The sequence below is a fragment of the Anolis carolinensis genome, chromosome 5 (genome assembly GCF_035594765.1).
Source record: "Anolis carolinensis isolate JA03-04 chromosome 5, rAnoCar3.1.pri, whole genome shotgun sequence".
Lineage (NCBI taxonomy): Eukaryota > Metazoa > Chordata > Lepidosauria > Squamata > Dactyloidae > Anolis > Anolis carolinensis.
Window position 1 is genome coordinate 46,619,992 of NC_085845.1, and position 20,068 is coordinate 46,640,059.

Genomic DNA, 20,068 nt, shown 5'->3' on the forward strand with positions numbered 1-20,068 from the left:
AAATACTGTATCAAAAAAGGAAGCACATGTGAACTGAATGACAAAAGGTAAGAGCATAATCTATGCTAGGAAAACCTCAAAGAAACACTGTCCCCCCTCTACTTTCTCTAGCATGGCACCATTTCAGGGAGAGCAAATGGTGGCAGCAGCCAAAAGCAGAATGACCTTTGACTTACCCACAGGTCATATCAAAATCCATAATTTCCAACCCAAACCTGCCTCATGTGTGAGGTTGACTTATACACAAGTATATACAATAGTGATAAAATAGGGGGGGGGGGAGTTAAGACTTCTTTGTGAGAGGAGGAGAAGCAGGAAATTCAAATTTGGCAACTTCCTCTAAGAAAATATCAGAAAAATGTTGCACTATTACTGCCACGAAAATTAAATTTTGGGATTTCTCTTCCAGGAATATGTGGAACCACTGAAAAGTGAATGCCTGTCAGAACTCTCCATGATGACCTTCACACTTGATAATTAATATGTTCCCTTCAAACAAAGCCACAGAAACAGATAATATGGTCAACCTTAATTTTACTTAACAGACTTGAAAGAGATGGTCAGCTGATGCCACACCACAAGTATCATTTTGGAGGTCATAACCATGAAAGAAATACATGATGATATGAGCCCAGAAAACTGCCAGTCATATACCTAAGGGTTCCACAAATGGCCAAAGGGCCATTGATTAATGAGCTAAAAGAGAAGGATTGAGACAGGCTGAAATATCATAGACTTAGTGCCTTTCTACATAGTGCTACCCCCCACCCCCATGGGAGATATAGGAATACATTTAGTACTGCTCGCTAAATTTTTTTTTTTAAAATGGATATGAGGTTTAAAACTAAATATGAAAAGTGGTAAGGATTTCAAGATTTTTATTTCACAAAAAGATAGTCTTACATCTTCAGAAGATTCAGGTGATCAGAGTAGGCATCAAAACTTGGCAGGATTGGGAACCTGAAGAGGTCCACAACTCTGTAAGAGGACCTCTACTTGTATTTCCCTGGCTCACATTTATGCAGCTCTTCATAACCATCTCTTGTTGCCATCAATACAAAAAGTGGAGAAGGCAGCCAATAATCAATCATATTAATATTTTAGCACTCCCTTGGTGACATCCACTATCCATCCAGGATCATGTCATCCTTTCGATGGTCCAAAGGTTTCTTCTGTCTAGACCAGGCCTGCACAACTTGGTCCTTTTAAAGGGCCTGTATGTTTTTAAACTCCTGCAGGTCACTCCTCCTCCATCCTGCCTGCTTGACCTGAAGGGAGGGAGGGAAGAAGAGTGGCTCACAGTGCCCAGCGAAGGCCCTAGGCATCTCCTTAGTCACTCCACCCTTCGCCGACCTGCATATCTGGTCAGGCAAGGAACCACAGAACCAACCACCCAAGGGGAAGCCCACCTGTGGACCACATCTGGCCCGCAGGCCATATGCTGTGCAGGCTTGGTCTAGACCAGTGGTTCTCAACCTGTGGGTCCCCAGGTGTTTTGGCCTACAACTCCCAGAAATTCCAGCCAGTTTACCAGCTGTTAGTGTTTCTGGGAGTTGAAGGCCAAAACATCTGGGGACCCACAGGTTGAGAACCACTGGTCTAGACTGTCCTGAGTTTTAGCTTCCTGTGTTGGACCTGCCCCTTTAACCTCAAAGTGTGCTTTCCACCTAGATATGCAAAATTCCTTAGCTTAGCTTATCAATAATTTACAACTTTTCTCAGGTTGTTTACACAGTGGACAAGTTTGACTTTGGTGGTTATAGTAGAAGTAACAAAGCTCCCCCACCCCAACACTCACACACCACACATACACACATACTTTATACCCTTCTAGATGTAACACCACAGTACATTAAAGACATCATATCTCCTTTCATATTAAACTGTCTGTCAGTTCTCTTGCTCAAATGCTGTAAATCTGCCACAGTAGCTTGTGCTTGGGGAGCTTTCATTATGAAAATATGAAGATAAGAACTCAGCTTCTGTGTTACAAGCAGAAAGATGCCCGACTGCAATGAGGTTACTTTGAAATTATGTATTTATAGCTGTGTGTTTTCTTAACTCTGCCATTATCTGTTAGGGCAATTTTTCATAAGATATCATAGAATTTAGGAAGTTATTCTCTCTCTCTCTCTCTCTCTCTCTCTCTCTCTCTCTCTCTCTCTCTCTCTCTCTCTCTCTCTTCTGTTCATGGTTTAAAAGCCAGGGGAACAAAGCATGAATATACAGGCAGTAAAATGTACTAGCGCATATATTTTAAACTTGCCCATGCAGTAAATCATTAGCTTTCCTCATTCACTTTAGGCCTCTAGCTTCAAAAGAAATGGCATAGAATAATTTAACCTATTTTCCCTCCATTTTAAAAGCACATATAAAACAAAACAATTCAAAAACCTTGTGTGACATCTAAGAAATGGCAGTTACAATATTCAACCATTACACATTCTGTTAAGGAATCTGCTCGCAACTTTCTTTCTGAGTGGTAATAAAAATATAAATAATGTATCCCTTCTTGTCTCATGGAATTGTCAGGCTTCTAGTACTACTCACCTGCTTTTGTGCTTCCAAGAAATTGATTAGAAATGGATTTATAAAGGAAAAACGAAACATAAAAGATTCAAAGCACTGCCTGAGGTAATTTCTTTTCACAATCCCGTTATTTCAACCTCAGTTGCCCACCTGTACAATGGGGATAAAAATGATTAAGATTAAAGAGAAGGAAAGTTACAATAATAAATTTTAAGGATATAAAACATATACAATGAGCAATAGCTATCCTAGGTAACAATTTAAGGCATTGTCCAATAATCTAAAGGCACCATATCTCATCTGATCTTGGGAGTTAAGCAGGGTCAACCCTGGTTGGTACTTGAAGGCCACCAACAGATAGCAGGTACTCTGGGCTATATTTCTGAGAACGGGAACAGAAAAAACTATCTGTGTGTATTCCTTGCCTAATAAAACCCTATGAAAATTTAAGGACACCAAAAGTTGTCAGGTGAGTTGACAGCACATTCACTTAACTGTTGTTGAACACAGCACCCCCCACCCCAAAGACAACAGAATTTTTATTTGACTAAACCTCCAAAGTTCCAGCAATTAGAAATACCGGCAGACAGACCAGCGGCCACTACTCTTCCTGGAGATTCTTCTTCTTATTATTTTTTATTAAAGGTCCACAGATATATCAATGCACATGCAGAACGGATCTGCAGCAGCAAATCTTACACAAAGACTTTATAATTTCCCAACTCTTTAATAAAATGTATATTTTCTTGTAACTTTTTGCCTGTCTTATATCCTTTACTCTCTGCCTTACTCCTATACATATCTAAAATATGCATAAAGTATATGATTTCGGCCCAGACAAGCCACCGGTGTCTTTACCCCCTTGCTGACTCCGCTGAGAAATTTCCTGGACATCTGGGGCTGGGTGATGCCCTTAACAAAGGTGACAATGTAGGCTCATTGTGGGTACATGTAGATCAGCAGGCGGTTTCCACTCCCAATCTAATAGCAACATTGGGCTCCGTCTCCATTGGGCTGAGAGATTGCTAGCCACAGAAACAGGGACTTAAACTATGTACTTTCATTTGAATTCCTTTATTTGACATCCAAGGCTTGATTACAGGTGATCATCACCTTTTGTTTCAAGACCCTTCACCCCTATTTTTCTCAGAACACTTCCTCATCACCAAGGACTCACAATATACATCCAAGTCTGGACCTATGGCGGAGATCACCAATCCATTGTTTCAGGGACCCTGGACACTTAGCTATCATAATTCCATATTTATCACCCAAAGATGGACTATTGCGCTAGTCAGAAGCCTGCTAAGCCCTCCAAATATGGTCACAGGAACTTTGTGGGATTGTCCCCTCGTAGAAGGGCATTCCCTACAGCTGATTAAGATGTCAGAAACCAACCATAGCCATCTCCTCCTGGCTGGGATGGAATCCCTATCTGGAGCCAGTGACTTCAGCGGAGCCCAGACAGAGAGTAGGCCCAGGCTGGCCCCTTCTCTCAGCCAATCTGGGGAGGGAGCAGGAAGCTTGAATGGAAATTGAACTGCGTAAAAATCCATGCTATCTGTGTTCGTTTTATGCTTATACATTTTGGCATCAGTCATACATGCATCCCTTCTGGCTGGATTGACTAAACCTCTGTTGCCTGTCTTCACCCTGGTGTGTTCTCTAATCTGAAACTTTGGGCTGTTAGTGTAATGCTTTCCAGGCAAGGACCATCCATATCCATGGTCTAAATTTGACCTCACAACCACCATCAAAATTAAAATATTTCATGTTAGATGAATTTTAATACAAGAGGTATAGTCCTATTGAATTCAAATGCAGTTTAAAGTGGTTAACTTTCAAAGTGCAGAATTGTGATTTTTCTATCCAGCACCGTATTGCTTGCTTTAGAGCACAAAACTGGAAACCTTCACTGCTAATCAAACTGCAACATTGCCAGTAAAAGACATATCTGAAGTCCCGTAATAGGACTGAGGGAGCTACCTGGTGTGATTGTAGTTCAGCTGCCTTGCCTTGTTCAAAGAGGCTGAGTGTCTGAAATATCCTGTTGATAGTCATCCTGTGTCTCCTCGCTGCTTTTTTTGTCTTTCCTATGGAAGAAGGAAAACAGAACCTGGAAATTTGCTGTTTAACAGTAGTGAGTTACTAGTGTATAGTACATCCAAAATGTAGTTACAGTCGCTCCTCCACACTCGTGAGTTCAGCTTTTGTGGATTTGATTACTTGTATATTTTATTACTTTGGTCTTTCTAGGATTTTCCAGGTGCTCCAGTGACACTCTATGGTTGATTTCCACCAACGGTTGACCATAGAGTTGTACCGGAGGACCTAAAGATGGCTAGATACAACACCTTTCAGATTTAAGAAATACTGTTTTTTATTTGCAGTTTTTTCATTTTCATTGGGGGTCCTGAACCCTTAACCCCAGTGAATGTGATGGGCTCGCTGTAGTAGCTATTACAGATGTAGCTATTGAAAAACATTCCTGTTTTTGTATCAAAATAGTAACCTAAATACCTTTTCTCCTCTGAGCACATCACCATGATGATACAAGTAGTGAAAATAACTGGGAAATGGAATGGAAACAAATTACAAGCAACAAAGCTATTTATAACTAATTATTTCCATGCTTTGGGAGAGATAAGTCATGCCAACCTATTTAGTTATCAGATTCCGGTGGTGTTCTGAACTTTGCACAGAGTGACTACATCAAAATGTTTCTGTATTAGTCATACCCTGGAAGCATCTCCAGGATCACAGGAATATATCCAGGAACATGCAGGTTTTCCAGTAAACTCTCTGTCCCAACAGAACCCTGGATTCAGAACTCCAATATGAACTCTGCACTACCAGCAGTAAAACTATTTAATGTTTTCACAAGGACAAGCCATCAATCCATGAAAAATGTGGGTGGGAGGAAGTCTTGAGAAGAGTGATTGCCCTAACAAAAGCATCAGAGGTGGGTGGGGGTAGGTAGCTATGACAATTAAAGTGATATAAAACTACATTAATAGATGCACCCAGAGAGAGTGTGTGTGTGAGAGAACAGAACTTCTATACATTTCAAGTTCATTTACATGAACAAGACAATAGACATTGCTCAGAAGTAAATTAGGTTCAGCGGCCCTTAATTTCCAAGTAAATGTCTACAAGATTGTAACTCATGTAACATCCTAAAAGGCCACTGAAATGTATCAATTTCTTCACGATAATCGTGGCTTTCCAACTATATGTACTTGAACTAGTTTTATTCTGTTTTCTTTCTGAAGCTGAAAGTGCTGTGTGATATTTTTTTCTCTCACTCCCATCCCCATTTTTATCTTAACAGTCCTGTAAAGTAGGTTAAACTGAGAGCCTGTAATCACCTCCAGGTGACCACATGAGCTCTATCGTAAAGCTGGGATATATATATGAAGTATGATATATAAAGTATGTTGAGCAGATGGAGCAGGTGTGAACACAGAGCTCATGCACTGATTGTGAATCTGAGAGAAGGTTGCCATTCTGAGCAGGGCTGATTTTACATTAATGCATAATATAACATTTACAATCATAAATATTTTTAGGTTCTGCTGCATGAGAGACCCTGGGGCCTGAGTATTTGCCATCCAGTTTTGCTGCCTTGCTCAGCCCTGGGCTTACCCACGAGAAGACCTGCAGCCACAGCTTCAATCCAAAGTGAGTTCACCCCTTTAGGGGAGCCACTTTGAAGGTGGCACGTTGTCATGGACCGATCACTACCTAGTCCAGGTTTAGACTCGCTGGGATTCCAAACCTCTGCAGGGGTGGGAAACCAATTAAAATGGTCCGCCCCAGGAGGCTTATGAATCCAGATGGATTCCTGACAGCTCTAGGCAACTTTCCTGTCACCTTGGTAGGCGATTCTGTCAAAGCTCTGGTTGGCCCCTGGAATGGGGAAATGGCCAGGGCTGTAAGCACAATTGCTCCTGAATGTCCCCTCTCGCGGAGCAGAGCCATGCCAGCCTCTTGGTTTTCCAAGGGGTTTGCGGCAATGGCGCAAATGAGATGGAGACTAGAGCGACATTGGTGGAGAGCTTGAAGTGAATCTGACTGTGTATGGGCTAGAATGCCTACTTCGTGGCACTGGAGGCAGCAGAAAAATCGTTCCTTATTGCCACCATTGCATCTGCAAAGAACCGTCCAGCAGAGCTGTTTCCAGTGGTCAGAGGGCTACTACATACTGGTCCTCAAAAAGGCATTCCTGACCATTCAACAGCTGTTAAGAATTTGCACTACACTTTGCAGACAAAGTTGCTCAGATCAGTTCCGACTTGGATGCTGTTATTGATACAGTTCCAAAGGACGTAACTGTGGCTTCTGCTTGTCCAGTGTTGATGGATACTGTTCAATTTGTTCAGCCAGAGGATGTGGACAGGATCCTTGGATAGGTGAGGGCTACCACATGTCTTCTAGATCCTTACCCTTCCTGACTGATCAAACAGGCCAGAGGGGGACTGGCAGAATAGGTGAAAGTGGTGGTCAATACCTTCTTGGAACAAAGCAAAATTCCAACTTGCCTAAAGGAGGCTGTTGTGAGACTTATATTTAATAAACCTTCCCTGAACCTCTCTATAATGGACAACTATCAGCCAGTGTCCAACCTCCCCTTTCTGAGAAAGATCTTGGAGCCCGTGGTGGCCTCCCAACTCCAGAGATTTCTGGATGAAACAGATAATCTAGATCCATTTCAATCTGGTTTCAGGCTTGGCTGTGGAACAGAGACAGCTTTGGTGACCTTGGTGGATGACCTACGCAGAGCGCTAGACAGAGGAGTGTGTCCCTGTTGGTTCTCCTGGATCTCTCAGCGGCTTTCAATACAATTGACCATGGTATCCTCCTGGGTCATCTTGCTGGGATGGGACTGGAAGGCTCTGTTTTACAGTGGCTCCAGTCCTTCCTGGAAGGTCGTACCCAGAAGGTGGTGCTGGGGGACTCCTGTCCGAACTTTTGGCCGTTGTCCTGTGGGGTTCTTCAGGGTTCCATTTTGTTCATTATGCTGTTCAACACATACATGAAACTGCTGGGAGAGGTCATTCGGAGTTTTGGAGTACAGTGCTACCAATATGCAGATGACACCCAACTCTACTACTCCTTTCCACCTAATGTCAAGGAAGCTGTCTTGATCCTAAACCTGTGCCTATAATCAGTAATTATAGGCACCTTGTCGTGGTGAGGGGGCTTGCGTGTTCCAATGAACCTGAGGGCACAACCACTGGAGTCATGCACTCCCAGGAGTGGCCACAGGGGAAGATCCAGACCAAGAACAATCTGAAGACCCAAAGACCTCAACGGCGGAGCAGGCGGAGGATAACATGGTACATGTTACAATGGCTGTGAAGGCAGAAGAAGGCTGCAACAGACTGAGAAGCCACTCTCATTGTGTTAATCACACCACTACTGGGACCTCACTCTGTGAAGACCGTGTGTTGACCGGCCGTGCACCGACCTCCACACATTAAAAAAAATCATGCACAGACATCTTCCAAGAAAAATACAACAGAGATGGAAGACAGAGTGAGGTCCCAGTAGTGGTGTGATTAACACAATGAGAGTGGCTTCTCAGTCTGTTGCAGCCTTCTTCCGCCTTCATTGGAACATAGTTCATCCTCGAACTATGAGGGATTGCCTAAGAAGAAGAATCAGTAATGGACTGGATGAGGACAAAAAAATTGAAACTTAATCCAGATAAGATAGAGGTACTCTTGGTCAGTCGGAAGACAGACTAGGGAATAGGGAACCAACTTGTGCTGAATGGGGTTACACCCCCTGAAGACATAGGTCTGCAGTTTGGGGGTCCTCCTGGACTCAGCTCTGAACCTGGAGGCCCAGATGTCAGAGGCGGCCGAGGTGGTGGGGGGCTTTGCACAATTAAAAATTGTGTGTTAACTGTGTCTGTTCCTTGAAAAGTCAGATCTGGCCACGGTGGTACATGCCTTAGTTACATCCTGTCTGAATTACTGTAATGTGCTGTACGTGGAGCTGCTCTGAAGAGTGCTCAGAAACTTCAGTTGGTCCAAAGAGTTTCAGCCTGGTTGATAACTGGGGCTGGCAACAGGGAGAAGACTACCCCCCTTGTGTCGCACCTCAGAATAGTTCCCCTTACTGTTGACACCAAATCACACACAGGAAATAGTCTTTTGTAATTTTATTAAGCTAAAGCAGAATATATATAATCAAAGCAGGCAAAAATAAAGATCCCAAAGTAGTTGCAAAATAGTCAGTAATTCCAATAATCTTTAGTCAAAAAGCATTTCCAAAGAAACATCAGTCCACTGGTTGCAAGGATTTAAGAACAGGAGAATTTCCAAGGGATGAAGACACATCCACTCTGATGAAGCGAGAATTAGCTTTGACAAAGAATTGTCTCTAAACACACACTTTTAAAAGCAACCCAAAAATGCATTTCTCTTCCCCTCAGAGGCCTCCCGTTTTCCAGCTAATCTCAGGCTGCACCTAGACATTCCTTTCCATTGCAAACGATCAGCTCTAGATAGCAATGGCGCTCCTTGATTGCCAAGGTCAACTAATTCATTGTCTTGCACCTGAATAGGAGCCTGAGACAAATCCAGCTCATTATTTCCCAAGGGAATGTCTCCCTGATTGTTATCTATGACAGGCTGGTTCAGGAGTTCATCCACAGGCTGCGTGTCTTGCCCTTCTGAACTGGCCTGTATAACTCCATGATTTCTCATCCCCATGACATCATCCTGGAATTCATCTTGCATCCCATCCTCTGGCTCCTGTATCTGAAACCCAAAATCCCCTTCCTCATCTTCACTCTGGTTCTGCTGCTGCTGAGTCACAACACCTTGTTGCAGCAGTTTCACTGGCTGTCAGCCTGTTACCAGGCACAATTCAAAATGCTGGTTATGACCTTTAAAGCCCTAGAAAGTTCAGGTCCAGGCTATTTGGTCGACCGCATCCCCTTGTATGAACCTGTCCGAGCCCTGAGATCTTCAGGAGAGGCCCTTCTTTCAGTCCCACCTCTATCTCAAGCTTGGTTGGTGGAAATGAGAGAGCAGGCCTTCCTTCTTAGTGGCTGCCTCATGACTCTGGAACTCTCTACCCAGAGAAGCCAGAATGGCCCCCTCCCTGCTGTCCTTCCAGCGGCAGGCGGAAATCTTTTTATTTAAACAGGCATTTAAAGATGAAGGTGTTTAAGATGTAGTCAGGGATGTTGTGGTTTTTAACTTTTAATATGTTTCAATTGATTTTGACTGAATTTTTACTGCTGTTTGTGTTTAGTTCTGTTTTAATTTTTTATATTTTAAATTCTATGCTAATGTTTTTATGTCAAGCCGCTTTGAGTCCCCTTTCGGGAGATAAAGCAGGGCATAAATATATTAATAGTAATAATAAAAATATATTTTCTGCTTCAAATACAGTAGAGTCTCACTTATCCAAGCCTCGCTTATCCAAGCTTTTGGATAATCCAAGCCATTTTTGTAGTCAATGTTTTCAATATATTGTGATATTTTGGTGCTAAATTCGTAAATACAGTAATTACAACATAACATTACTGCGTATTGAACTACTTTTTCTGTCAAATTTGTTGTATAACATGATGCTTTAGTGCTTAATTTGTAATATCACAACCTAATTTGATGTTTAATAGGCTTTTCCTTAATCCCTCCTTATTATCCAAGTTATTCGCTTATCCAAGCTTCTGCCGGCCCGTTTAGCTTGGATAAGTGAGACTCTACTGTACTAGTTTTATGTGCTCTTTCTTATTAACAACTTTTGCACTTGACTTCAGCCTTTCAATCACACCTCCATATCTCTCAGCCACATACCTTACAAATTCATACAGATGTTCTGATTTTTATTTGTGAAATGTCAGAAAGTACCGTGTATACTCGAGTATAAGGTGACTCAAATATAAGCAGAGGCACCTAATTTTACCACAAAAAAGTGGGAAAACTTATTGACTCGAGTATAAGTTATGGGTACGAAATGCAGCAGCTACTGGTAAATTTCAAAAATAAAAATAGATACCAATAAAATTACATTCATTGAGCCATCAGTAGGTTAAATGTTTTTGAATATTTACATAAAACTGTAATTTAAGATAAGACTGTCCAACTCTGATTACCTATATATTCGAGTATGAGCTGATCCAAATATGCCAGCCAGGACCCTCATTCAAGTATAAGCTGAGAGGGGCTTTTTCAGCCCTTAGAAAGGGCTGAAAGACTCGGCTTGTATTCGAGTATATGTGGTATGTACAATAGGACAAGCATGCTGTTATGCAAAACCTCAATTAAAACTCATTCAGAATTTGGGAGAATCTAAAAACCTTAAATGGATTGGTTTAAGAGGGAGCAGAAGCATTAAATGTAAAAGTAATCAACATGCTGCACACCTATTAAAATAAAATAATCTCTAAACTTGGTTGAATCATGGACTTCAGGGCACGAAGTCATAACATATATCTAGGTATAGTAGAAGACCATGACAATCTGAAAATGTTGTTGTGCCCCAACTCCCATTATACCTCACTACTAGCTACAACAAGGTCTGATGGGAACTGTACTTCAATAACACATAGCCTTCAACTGTCCTAATTCATGAGGGACTGCCCAGATTAATCCTTTCACTCCATATTTCTAGTTTGTTTTAAAATGTCTCAATTTCTCCTCCTCCTCCTTCCATTATCCTCCCTTTATCCCCAGCTTACTTCAAATGCTAAAAATTGTTCTAGAAGTGCAAAAGTAGCTTTACTTCATGATCTCACAAAGAGGAGAGTACAGGAAGGTTCTTGACCTTCCCTGTAGGCAAAGGGAAAAGCAAACTGCTGCAGCCTCTCTTAGCTTGAGTGTTCTTCCTCATTAATAACTTTTGCCATCTTCACCTTGTTTTACTGTTGCTTGGTCACCTGTGTTCCAGTTTTCATCTGTGAGATGTTGGAGGGTGTGACAACATCTGGAGATCCACAAAATGCCCTCCTGTTATATTGACCAAGTACAAACCACATGCTACAAACAGCCCCAGGGCCATTTTTGGAGATTCTTGTCTTCCCAAAAGGTAAAATGTTTTGACTCTAAATGTCCTAAAACGTGTGGAAGGCATTCTCACCATGTTTAGAAGAGGTCTTTGTTTGAAGCAGAAAGTGACTTCTATTCTTCTGAACCTAAAACATGGTGAACGGTTGCAAATCAAATCGCATAAATATAATGCCAAGGCACACTTCTTTTCAACCTCTGAGTATCTTTTTTATCTATAGGAAAGGTTTATTATAAGTAGCTTGAGGTAAAAGAACGCCTTATGTTTCATTGTTTTGCACTTCAGTAAAAAGGGAACAAGAGAAAGACTGTCAAATATCACTTTATGTTTTACAGTTCATCATAAATTTTTAATTGGGTCCTCTGTGCAAGGATTCTGAAATCGTCCCCATTTTTAACACTCTGCAGTAGGTAAATGTTCCATTGTCTGGATTAACATCATTAAGCTCAATTGACAAAGGCCAACACAACTCTTCTCATTGTAACTTTTCAGCCATTTATGTTTGAGGTGAAGATGTTAATATGGAAATTTAGTGCGCTAGGAATGACTATGAACTCTCCTGATCTGATTTATGACCTTTCCACGAATGCCCACTCTAAAAGGAACTTCCACAGTTTTATATCTCAAGGCCAACACCAGAGCAGATGTATGAAATTTGGAATGTTGGACATAAACTTTTATTACCAAATTATAAATAATTTCTGCACTTACAATCTTCACCTTTGAAGTTCATCTTGATTAAAAGACAAGGGCAGCTTCTGCCTGTTTCCAATGAATAATAAGATTGGCAAAGGCATCACCATACTTACACAGCAAAGAAATTGTAAGATTTAACATACAATTGAATTTATCTGATCTCAGCCTAAATCTGCTTTCATGGGTTAAACACACAGCGAGATTAAAAAAAAAAAGAATAGGCTACAATACTCAAAACATTTTCTGACAAATTTATGCAATACTATTTCTGACTAAGTTGCTCCAGTGCTGCTGTGGTCACACTTGTGTAAGCTAACATAAAGACCAGGCTTTATTTCTTCTCCAGAGTTTTGAACTGTTTAAACAAGTCCTTCAAGTAGGGATTACGTAAGCTCTTTGAAGACCATATCTTTGAGGTCATTTAGATTTTGTCACACAGGAAGTGTAGCATTCTTAAGTTGCCTATTAACAGATGTGATTACATGATCTTTGCGGATATGTTAAGATGGAATTCAACCATCTTAGCCGTTTTAATTTTCATCTGCCGTTCCCATCCTCCATTTGTTAATAATTAATATCCACTCCACTTGACCGCTAAGGGAGATAAGGCATACACCAATCTGCCTGCTGACCTAATGTTTTCCAAGATGATTCAGTAGTCATGTTTTTCACTGTAGTTGTAGTATCCTAAGAACTGCAAAATGCAAAATCTTGTTGGAAATAGCAGCCTTCTACAAGCCTCCTATACTAATTATTTGTTATGTATATAATTCAAATAGTTTACTATAGTGTACGTATATTTTGATATGCAGCTTTTCCCTTGACTCTATGTTGTTTGAGGTTGTGGGAGGGACTGCAGACCATGTGACCAGATCTGGGTCTATTCAGACTGAGACTCCATTTTAGAAGTTTGTTTTGCATCAGAAGCAGTACAGTACAGTTTATGAAGTCAGCAGTGTTAGTATTCATTTTATCATGTCAGAACTGACTTGAGAACATACTGCATGTCGCTTCTGGTGTGAGAGAACTGGCCGTCTACAGAGACGTTATCCAGGAAATGCCCGGATGTGTTAGCTGGGAGGCTTCTTTTATGTCCTCACAAGCTAGAGCTGACAGACGGGAGCTCACTCCATCTCGCAGATTCGAACAGGCAACCTTCAGGTCAGCAATCCAACCTTCAGGTGAGCAGTTCAGCCAGAACAAGGGTTTAACCCAGTACTTCTCAACCTGTGGGTCCCCAGATGTTTTGGCCTTCAATGCCCAGAAATACTAACAGATGGTAAAATGGCTGGGATTTCTGGAGTTGTAGGTCAAAATACCTGGGAATCCAATGGTTGAGAACCACTGGTTCAACCCATTGCAAAACCGCAGGTCCTATTATTGGTCAGTCTTATTGAGTCAATGTTCAGTAGTATATTAGACTGAAGAGAATGTTAGTCTGTATGCAACAAAGAACAGACTAAAACAGAATGCTTTAGAGAACAGATTTAAACTCCCAATCAATAATAAATGTACCTGTATGCTGAATTCATGAAATTTGTAAGTAAATCAACTATGTTACTTTTAACGAAGACTATCTATTTTTGGTTTCTTGAAAGCATGATTTAAAAGAAATATATTTTATGGGGAGAGTAGATTTCCTTTGGCAACTGAAATAACACTTCTGAAGATCTGCTATATATTTTATGCATTGGCATATCTTTGTTCCTAACAGTTCAGAGAGATAACCAGGTATATCAGTCTAACAACGGAGAAACTTAATTTGCCTTGCATGAATACTAGTGGATATTTTACCACTAAGGAGAAGATTCACTCAAGTGAGTATTTAACTCTTTTCAGGAAGATCATACTTTACAAAAGGTTATGATTATTCCAAATAGTGAGAATGCCAATTAATCTCCAAAAGGGTCATGCTTCCAAAAGGCTATGGGGATTCCTGGTTTTCCAAAAGGTTATGGTTACTAAAAGGTCATGCCTTCCCAAAAAAACTTCTTCAAAAGAAAATATTAGAAAAGTCTATGGGGATGAGCAGAACAAAAATAGATTTGTGATTCAAAGACAGTAATGATTTTCTTTATAAGTTTACTCCAGATTGGTGGAAAGCTACATCTTTTAAAAGTGTCTATAGTGAAATAGAGTAATAGCAGTAGTGGAATGATATGTTCTGAAAAGAGTTTGTGCCCCATTTTAAAAAATGAGCAGATAGAAGTTTCAGTCCCCGACATCTCTGTTTCAAAGGATTATGTAGAAGATGATAGGAAAAAATGTTCTGTTTGGGACCTCAGAAAGCTGTATCAGTCATAGTATTACAAAGCAAGACAAATAGTATTTCTTGGTAATAAGGCCAGTTGCACTATTTCAGAGACACACAAATATGGGAGAAGGAGGATCTCTGGTTGATAACAGAACATGGCAAGTTGACCCAATGTCTAGAGTTCATGGATGTTGGAAGAACTCTGTACACAGATAGAATTTTGAATAAATAATCTTTTTTCTAGAATAAAAAAGACATGTGACAGGCGCAGCGGGTTAAACCGCTAGCTGCAGGAAATCAGCTGACCAGAGGGGTAGCAGTTCAAAGCTGTGAGTCGGGATGAGCTCCCAACTGTTAGCCCTAGCTTCTGCCAACCTAGCAGTTCGAAAGCATGAAATGCGAGTAGATCAATAAGTACCACGTTGGCAGGAAGGTAAACAGGCACCCCATGAAGACATGCAGACAAAACATGATCGGAGACGTCTATGGACAACAGGCTCCTCGGCATGGAAAAATGGAACAAGAGCACCTGTCAAGACCCAGGCTGCAGAGCACCAATAACCATGCGCAGAGGCCAGAATCTATCTAATATCTTTATTAAAGGAATATATAAAGTCAATAAAAACAAGTGAAGAATATAGTTCAGAAGTAGACCTTTCAGGAAAGGTCAAATATAGTCCAGGAAAACAATGTCCAATATGTGATATTAGAGTCCAAAGTTATAATCCAATAACCGAAACACACACTTTGCCAAGCAAAGTGTGGGGAAATGACAGGGTCCTTTAGTCCAATGGAGTTTGACAACAAGGCTGGAAGCAAACTAGATTCTTGGCAAACAAGGCTTGATACGTGGCAACAAGAGGCAAGAAGCAAGAACGAGGTCCGTGGCAAGATCCGGGGACAAGGCAGTCTTGGAACTAGAACAAGGTCCGTGGCAAGGTCCGGGGAACAGGGAACTGGAGTAGCGTAGTCCACACATGATCTCACTCCCGAAGCTGACGAATTGACTCCGCAAGGATTTCCTTGCGGGTAAACACCTATATAGGATCTTGTTTTCCCGCCAAGGAACACTTTCCCTGGGGAACAAGAAACGAAACCCATACTGTGTCCAGATGCATGACTCCTTAAGAATTCCCAAGGGAAACAGGCTTAATCAGCTAATTGTCTGGCAGCAATCCTGGTGCTTCTGCGATTCGCCTCCCTAGCGCCTCTATCTCGATTATAATTATCCCGGCGAGAAAATGGGGGAGATATCTGCTCAAGGCTTGTTTGGCTGACTTCTTGTGGCCAAACATCTTGCAGGTGCAAGGGCTCCAATTCTGGCTGAAACGGTGGGAAACCCAAGTTTTCCTCTTCATCTGCTGCAATAGTACTAGGAACGGGACTACATGGCCCATGAGTCATCACAGCACCTCCCCATGGCCGGAGTTGAGCATCCGGTGGAGATGAAAGGGAAAGGCCTTTACCTTTGTCTATATATGTGTATTGTATGTTGTTATTCACTGTGTAAAAAGCATTGAATGTTTGCCTTATATATGCTACTGTGATCGCTCTGTGTCCCTCCAGGGAGATAAAACAGAATATAAATAAAGTGTATTATCATCATCATCATCATCAATTATAGGGGAAACGCACAAGAAAAGCATGAGTACAAAAGCATCCTTCCACATATGTTCCAAGCCACCAGTATTCAGAGGCAAACTGTCTCTGAGTATGACAAACCTTATCCACTGTGACTGTGCCTAATCCCCTTTTAAAACCATGAAGATAACAGCTATCACTACAGATTGTATATATTATGTGAAAATGTACCTGTTTCTATTGCTTCAGTCTCTCATAACATTTAGATCTGTAGATGATCCCAGTTTCTACCATTATGAGAAGAACATCTTCCTGTTTACAAACACATTATTATTATTATTATTTCATTTCTATCCCGCTTTTCTCCCGTGGATGGGGTTCAAAGCGGCGTACAACATATACAATTCATACAAATACATCAGACAGCAATACGTAATCAGTTAAAACATCAAATCCCGATATAAAAACCCAATTAACATATCAAATAAACAATTTTAAAAACTTTCTCTATAACATGTATATTTTTATATCCCATCCTTACTACTCATTTTACTTAGCCAAAAAACTCAAAATATTGTACATTCCTTTATGGGAATTATGCTTGCTGTGTGTATGTGTGTCTTCAAGTCACCTGTTGATTTATGCTGCCTTCATGAATTTCCATAGTTTTCTTAGCCAATAAATATCAAGATTTGTCATTGCCTTTCCCTGAAATATAGGTTGTAGCAACCAGTATTCTTTAGTGGCCTCCCATTCAAGTACTAATCAGACCTGACCCTGCTTAATTTCTAAGATCAGAAAGGATATGGCGACTATAATACTTCACAATATCCTTTTAGAGGCATGGTGACCAGAAATGTATGCAATATTACAAGTATGGCAACTAGGCTAGAGCAAATTTTTCGTTATTTCGTTAAATTCGTTAAAAATTCGTTTCGTAAGCAATTTTGAATTAATATTGAACCATCTGCTCACTGCCCTTACAAATATTATGAATTTGAATAATAAAAGTACCTTTTTTCGTTTGTTTTTGATGTCTTCGGATGAAGCTGTAGCCCCTATGAGAGGAGAAGCCATGTTGGCATGCCTCTCAGTCAATCACAGCGGAAGAGGGAGGGAGGGAGAGGCATGGACATCGATCTGCTAGCATTTTAAAAAAAATGTTGCTTCAAAAATCCCCAAAAATCAGTGGATGGGTCAAACATTATGAAACTTGATAGGCAAAGAGTACTTAATTTTTGCTTCCATTCTGGCAAATTTCATCATAATAGCTTTCATAATGCAGGAGAACGAAGCCTCTGAATATTGACCATTAATGAAGCAATTCGCCATAACGAGAGAAAAAACTCCATTTCCCAGAAGCCTTAGCAAGCCAATCAAAGTGGAAGGAAGAAGGACAGGGAGGCGTGGCTATCGATCTGCTAACATTTTAAAAAAATGTTGCTTCAGAAATCCCCAAAAATCAGTGGATGGGTCAAACATTATGAAACTTGATAGGCAAAGAGTACTTAATTTTTGCTTCCATTCTGGCAAATTTCATCATAATAGCTTTCATAATGCAGGAGAACGAAGCCTCTGAATATTGACCATTAATGAAGCAATTCGCCATAACGAGAGAAAAAACTCCATTTCCCAGAAGCCTTAGCAAGCCAATCAAAGTGGAAGGAAGAAGGACAGGGAGGCGTGGCTATCGATCTGCTAACATTTTAAAATAATGTTGCTTCAGAAATCCCCAAAAATCAGTGGATGGGTCAAACATTATGAAACTTGATAGGCTAAGAGTACTTAATTTTTGCTTCCATTCTGGCAAATTTCATCATAATAGCTTTCAAAATGCAGGAGAACGAAGCCTCTGAATATTGACCATTTATAAAAGCATTGGGCTGAAGCAAACGTTTCTCCAATAGTACTATGCCCACTTGCAAACTACAATTCCCAGGTGTTCCAGGCCCTCTCTCCTCTTAACATTCCCCACCCCCTTTTGTCCTCACTTAGAATCATAGCGTCATTGAACAGTAGAGTTGGAAGAGACCTCGTGGGCCATCCAGCCCAACCCCTTCTGCCAGGCAGGAAGACACCATCCAATCCCTCCCAACAGATGGCCATCCAGCCTCTGCTTAAAAGCCTCCAAAGAAGAAACCTCCACCACAGCCCGGGGAGAGAGTTCCACAGCTGAACAGCTCACAGTGAGGAAGTTCTTCCTAATGTTCAGATGAAATCTCCTTTCCTGTAGTTTAAAGCCATTGTTCAGTGTCCTAGTCTGCAGGGCAGCAGAAAACAAGCTTTCTTCCTTCCTCTCTATGACTTCCCCTCACATATTATACATCATGTCTCCTCTCAGCCTTCTTTTCTGCAGGCTAAACATGCCCAGTTCTTCAAGCCACTCCTTATAGGGCTTGTTCTCCAGACCCTAGATCATTTTAGTTGCCCTCCTCTGACCATCTTGACCAAACTTTCATACAGTATGTGAATTCTTGGAAGGTATGAGAAGTTTAGAGAGAAGGAGGGAGGAAGAGGTTTGAATTTTGGACTCCAATTGTGGCATGATTCCCCACTCTGCCACCCACTTGGGCAAGTCACACACTCTCAGCCCAGAAAAGCCAATGGAACAGGAAATAGCACATTCAAACCAGGAACTAATTTCCTTATTCAGAGGCTGATGGCCATCTGTCAGGAAGGATTTGATGGTGTACTATGATTTCTGTTCCTGGGTGATAAATGTCATTTCCTAATTGGTTCTGTCATAGAAACATGGCAAAATCTATGACATTGCCTGAACTTTGTGCAAGCGACATGGATGGAACATATTATGGTTTGGTCCACCAATTTAACAAAGTTTCAGCCACAAAAACAAAGTTTCTGAAGTAGAACAATGACTTTCACAGTAAAGACAACCCAATGAAACAGGAAATAAGACTTTCAAACCAGGAACAGATTTCTGCAATTATTAAAAAATGGTTTATTATAAAAGCTATGAAAATTCGCCAAAAATCAGAAGATAAGGGAAACGTTCCAAATTTTGGTGAGCTATCAGTGTTAAATGTGTTCTACCACTGTACCAAGTTTGAAGAAGATAACTCAAAAAATGAGGGCAGGAGAGTCCTGTAAAATCTCCCCTCGTGCTGTTTTTTTTTTGGCCACTGCGCATGCGCATCCGCCATTAACAAATTAATTTAGAAAATAACGAATTTTCGTTAATTTCGAATTTTTTGGGGGGCAAAATTCGGAAATGACATCAGAAACGAAACGCTGGCGCCCCCTACTTTTGAAACGAGTTTAGAATCAATTTTTTCATGGATCGCTCAAGCCTAATGGCAACAGCATAAATGTGTACATTATAATATTGGGAGCTTCATTTTTTTATTCCTTTTCTAATGACCCATCCACAATTATGGTATTTTCCAGACCAACTACATACTCCTTTTATTTTCATCCAGTTCATGGCCACTAATGGGGGTGTTCTTTCTTTTTCTTTTTTTTGTGAGTCCTTACTAGCTCAAGTCAACATATATGTCTTAATTTAGGATTAATTGTAGCAGTAGCAGTAACAGTTATTACTGTATGATGATGACAATGATGACTATGTGTGCCACTTTATACATGTTTACATTTAACTGCACGTACCATTTTAATACTACTTCCTTCTGTTTGATCTTTTGGAGCCCTTCACTACCTATTCTGCAACTAGCTTAAAAAAAATAGCATCATCAGCAAACATAGCTGTTTCACTGCTCACCTATTAACTTCAGCTCATTGCTAGTAGAATTTATGAATATTACTTGTGATAAGCACCTCTTTGCAGAATTTCCTGCAGTTCTGTGGTATTGCTAATTCATGCCCTTTGTTGTCCTTTCAGTGAAGGGAATAGTTCAACAAGGTTTTTCATTTTTTCTTTCCTATATAGGTTTTGTACATAATTCTTTTATTTTAAAAAAAAAGACTGTGAAAAAAAGAAGAGAAAATTAAATACAGAAAGAATGG

General features: G+C 40.7%; 1 long non-coding RNA gene across 3 annotated transcripts; it reads right to left on the reverse strand.

Annotated features, from left to right (window-relative positions):
* Positions 1–861: 861 nt before the first annotated feature.
* LOC103279032 (uncharacterized) lies at positions 862–19,817 on the reverse strand. Of its 3 annotated transcripts, XR_010006279.1 has the most exons (5): positions 17,102–19,817; positions 16,319–16,399; positions 4,516–4,622; positions 2,551–2,679; positions 862–1,268 (listed from the first exon to the last, which is right to left on the reverse strand). It is a non-coding gene; the product is annotated as an uncharacterized LOC103279032 (long non-coding RNA). The 3 variants fall into 3 exon arrangements; XR_010006278.1 differs by having other exon boundaries at positions 16,319–19,817; XR_010006280.1 differs by lacking the exon at positions 2,551–2,679 and having other exon boundaries at positions 16,319–19,817.
* Positions 19,818–20,068: the final 251 nt, after the last annotated feature.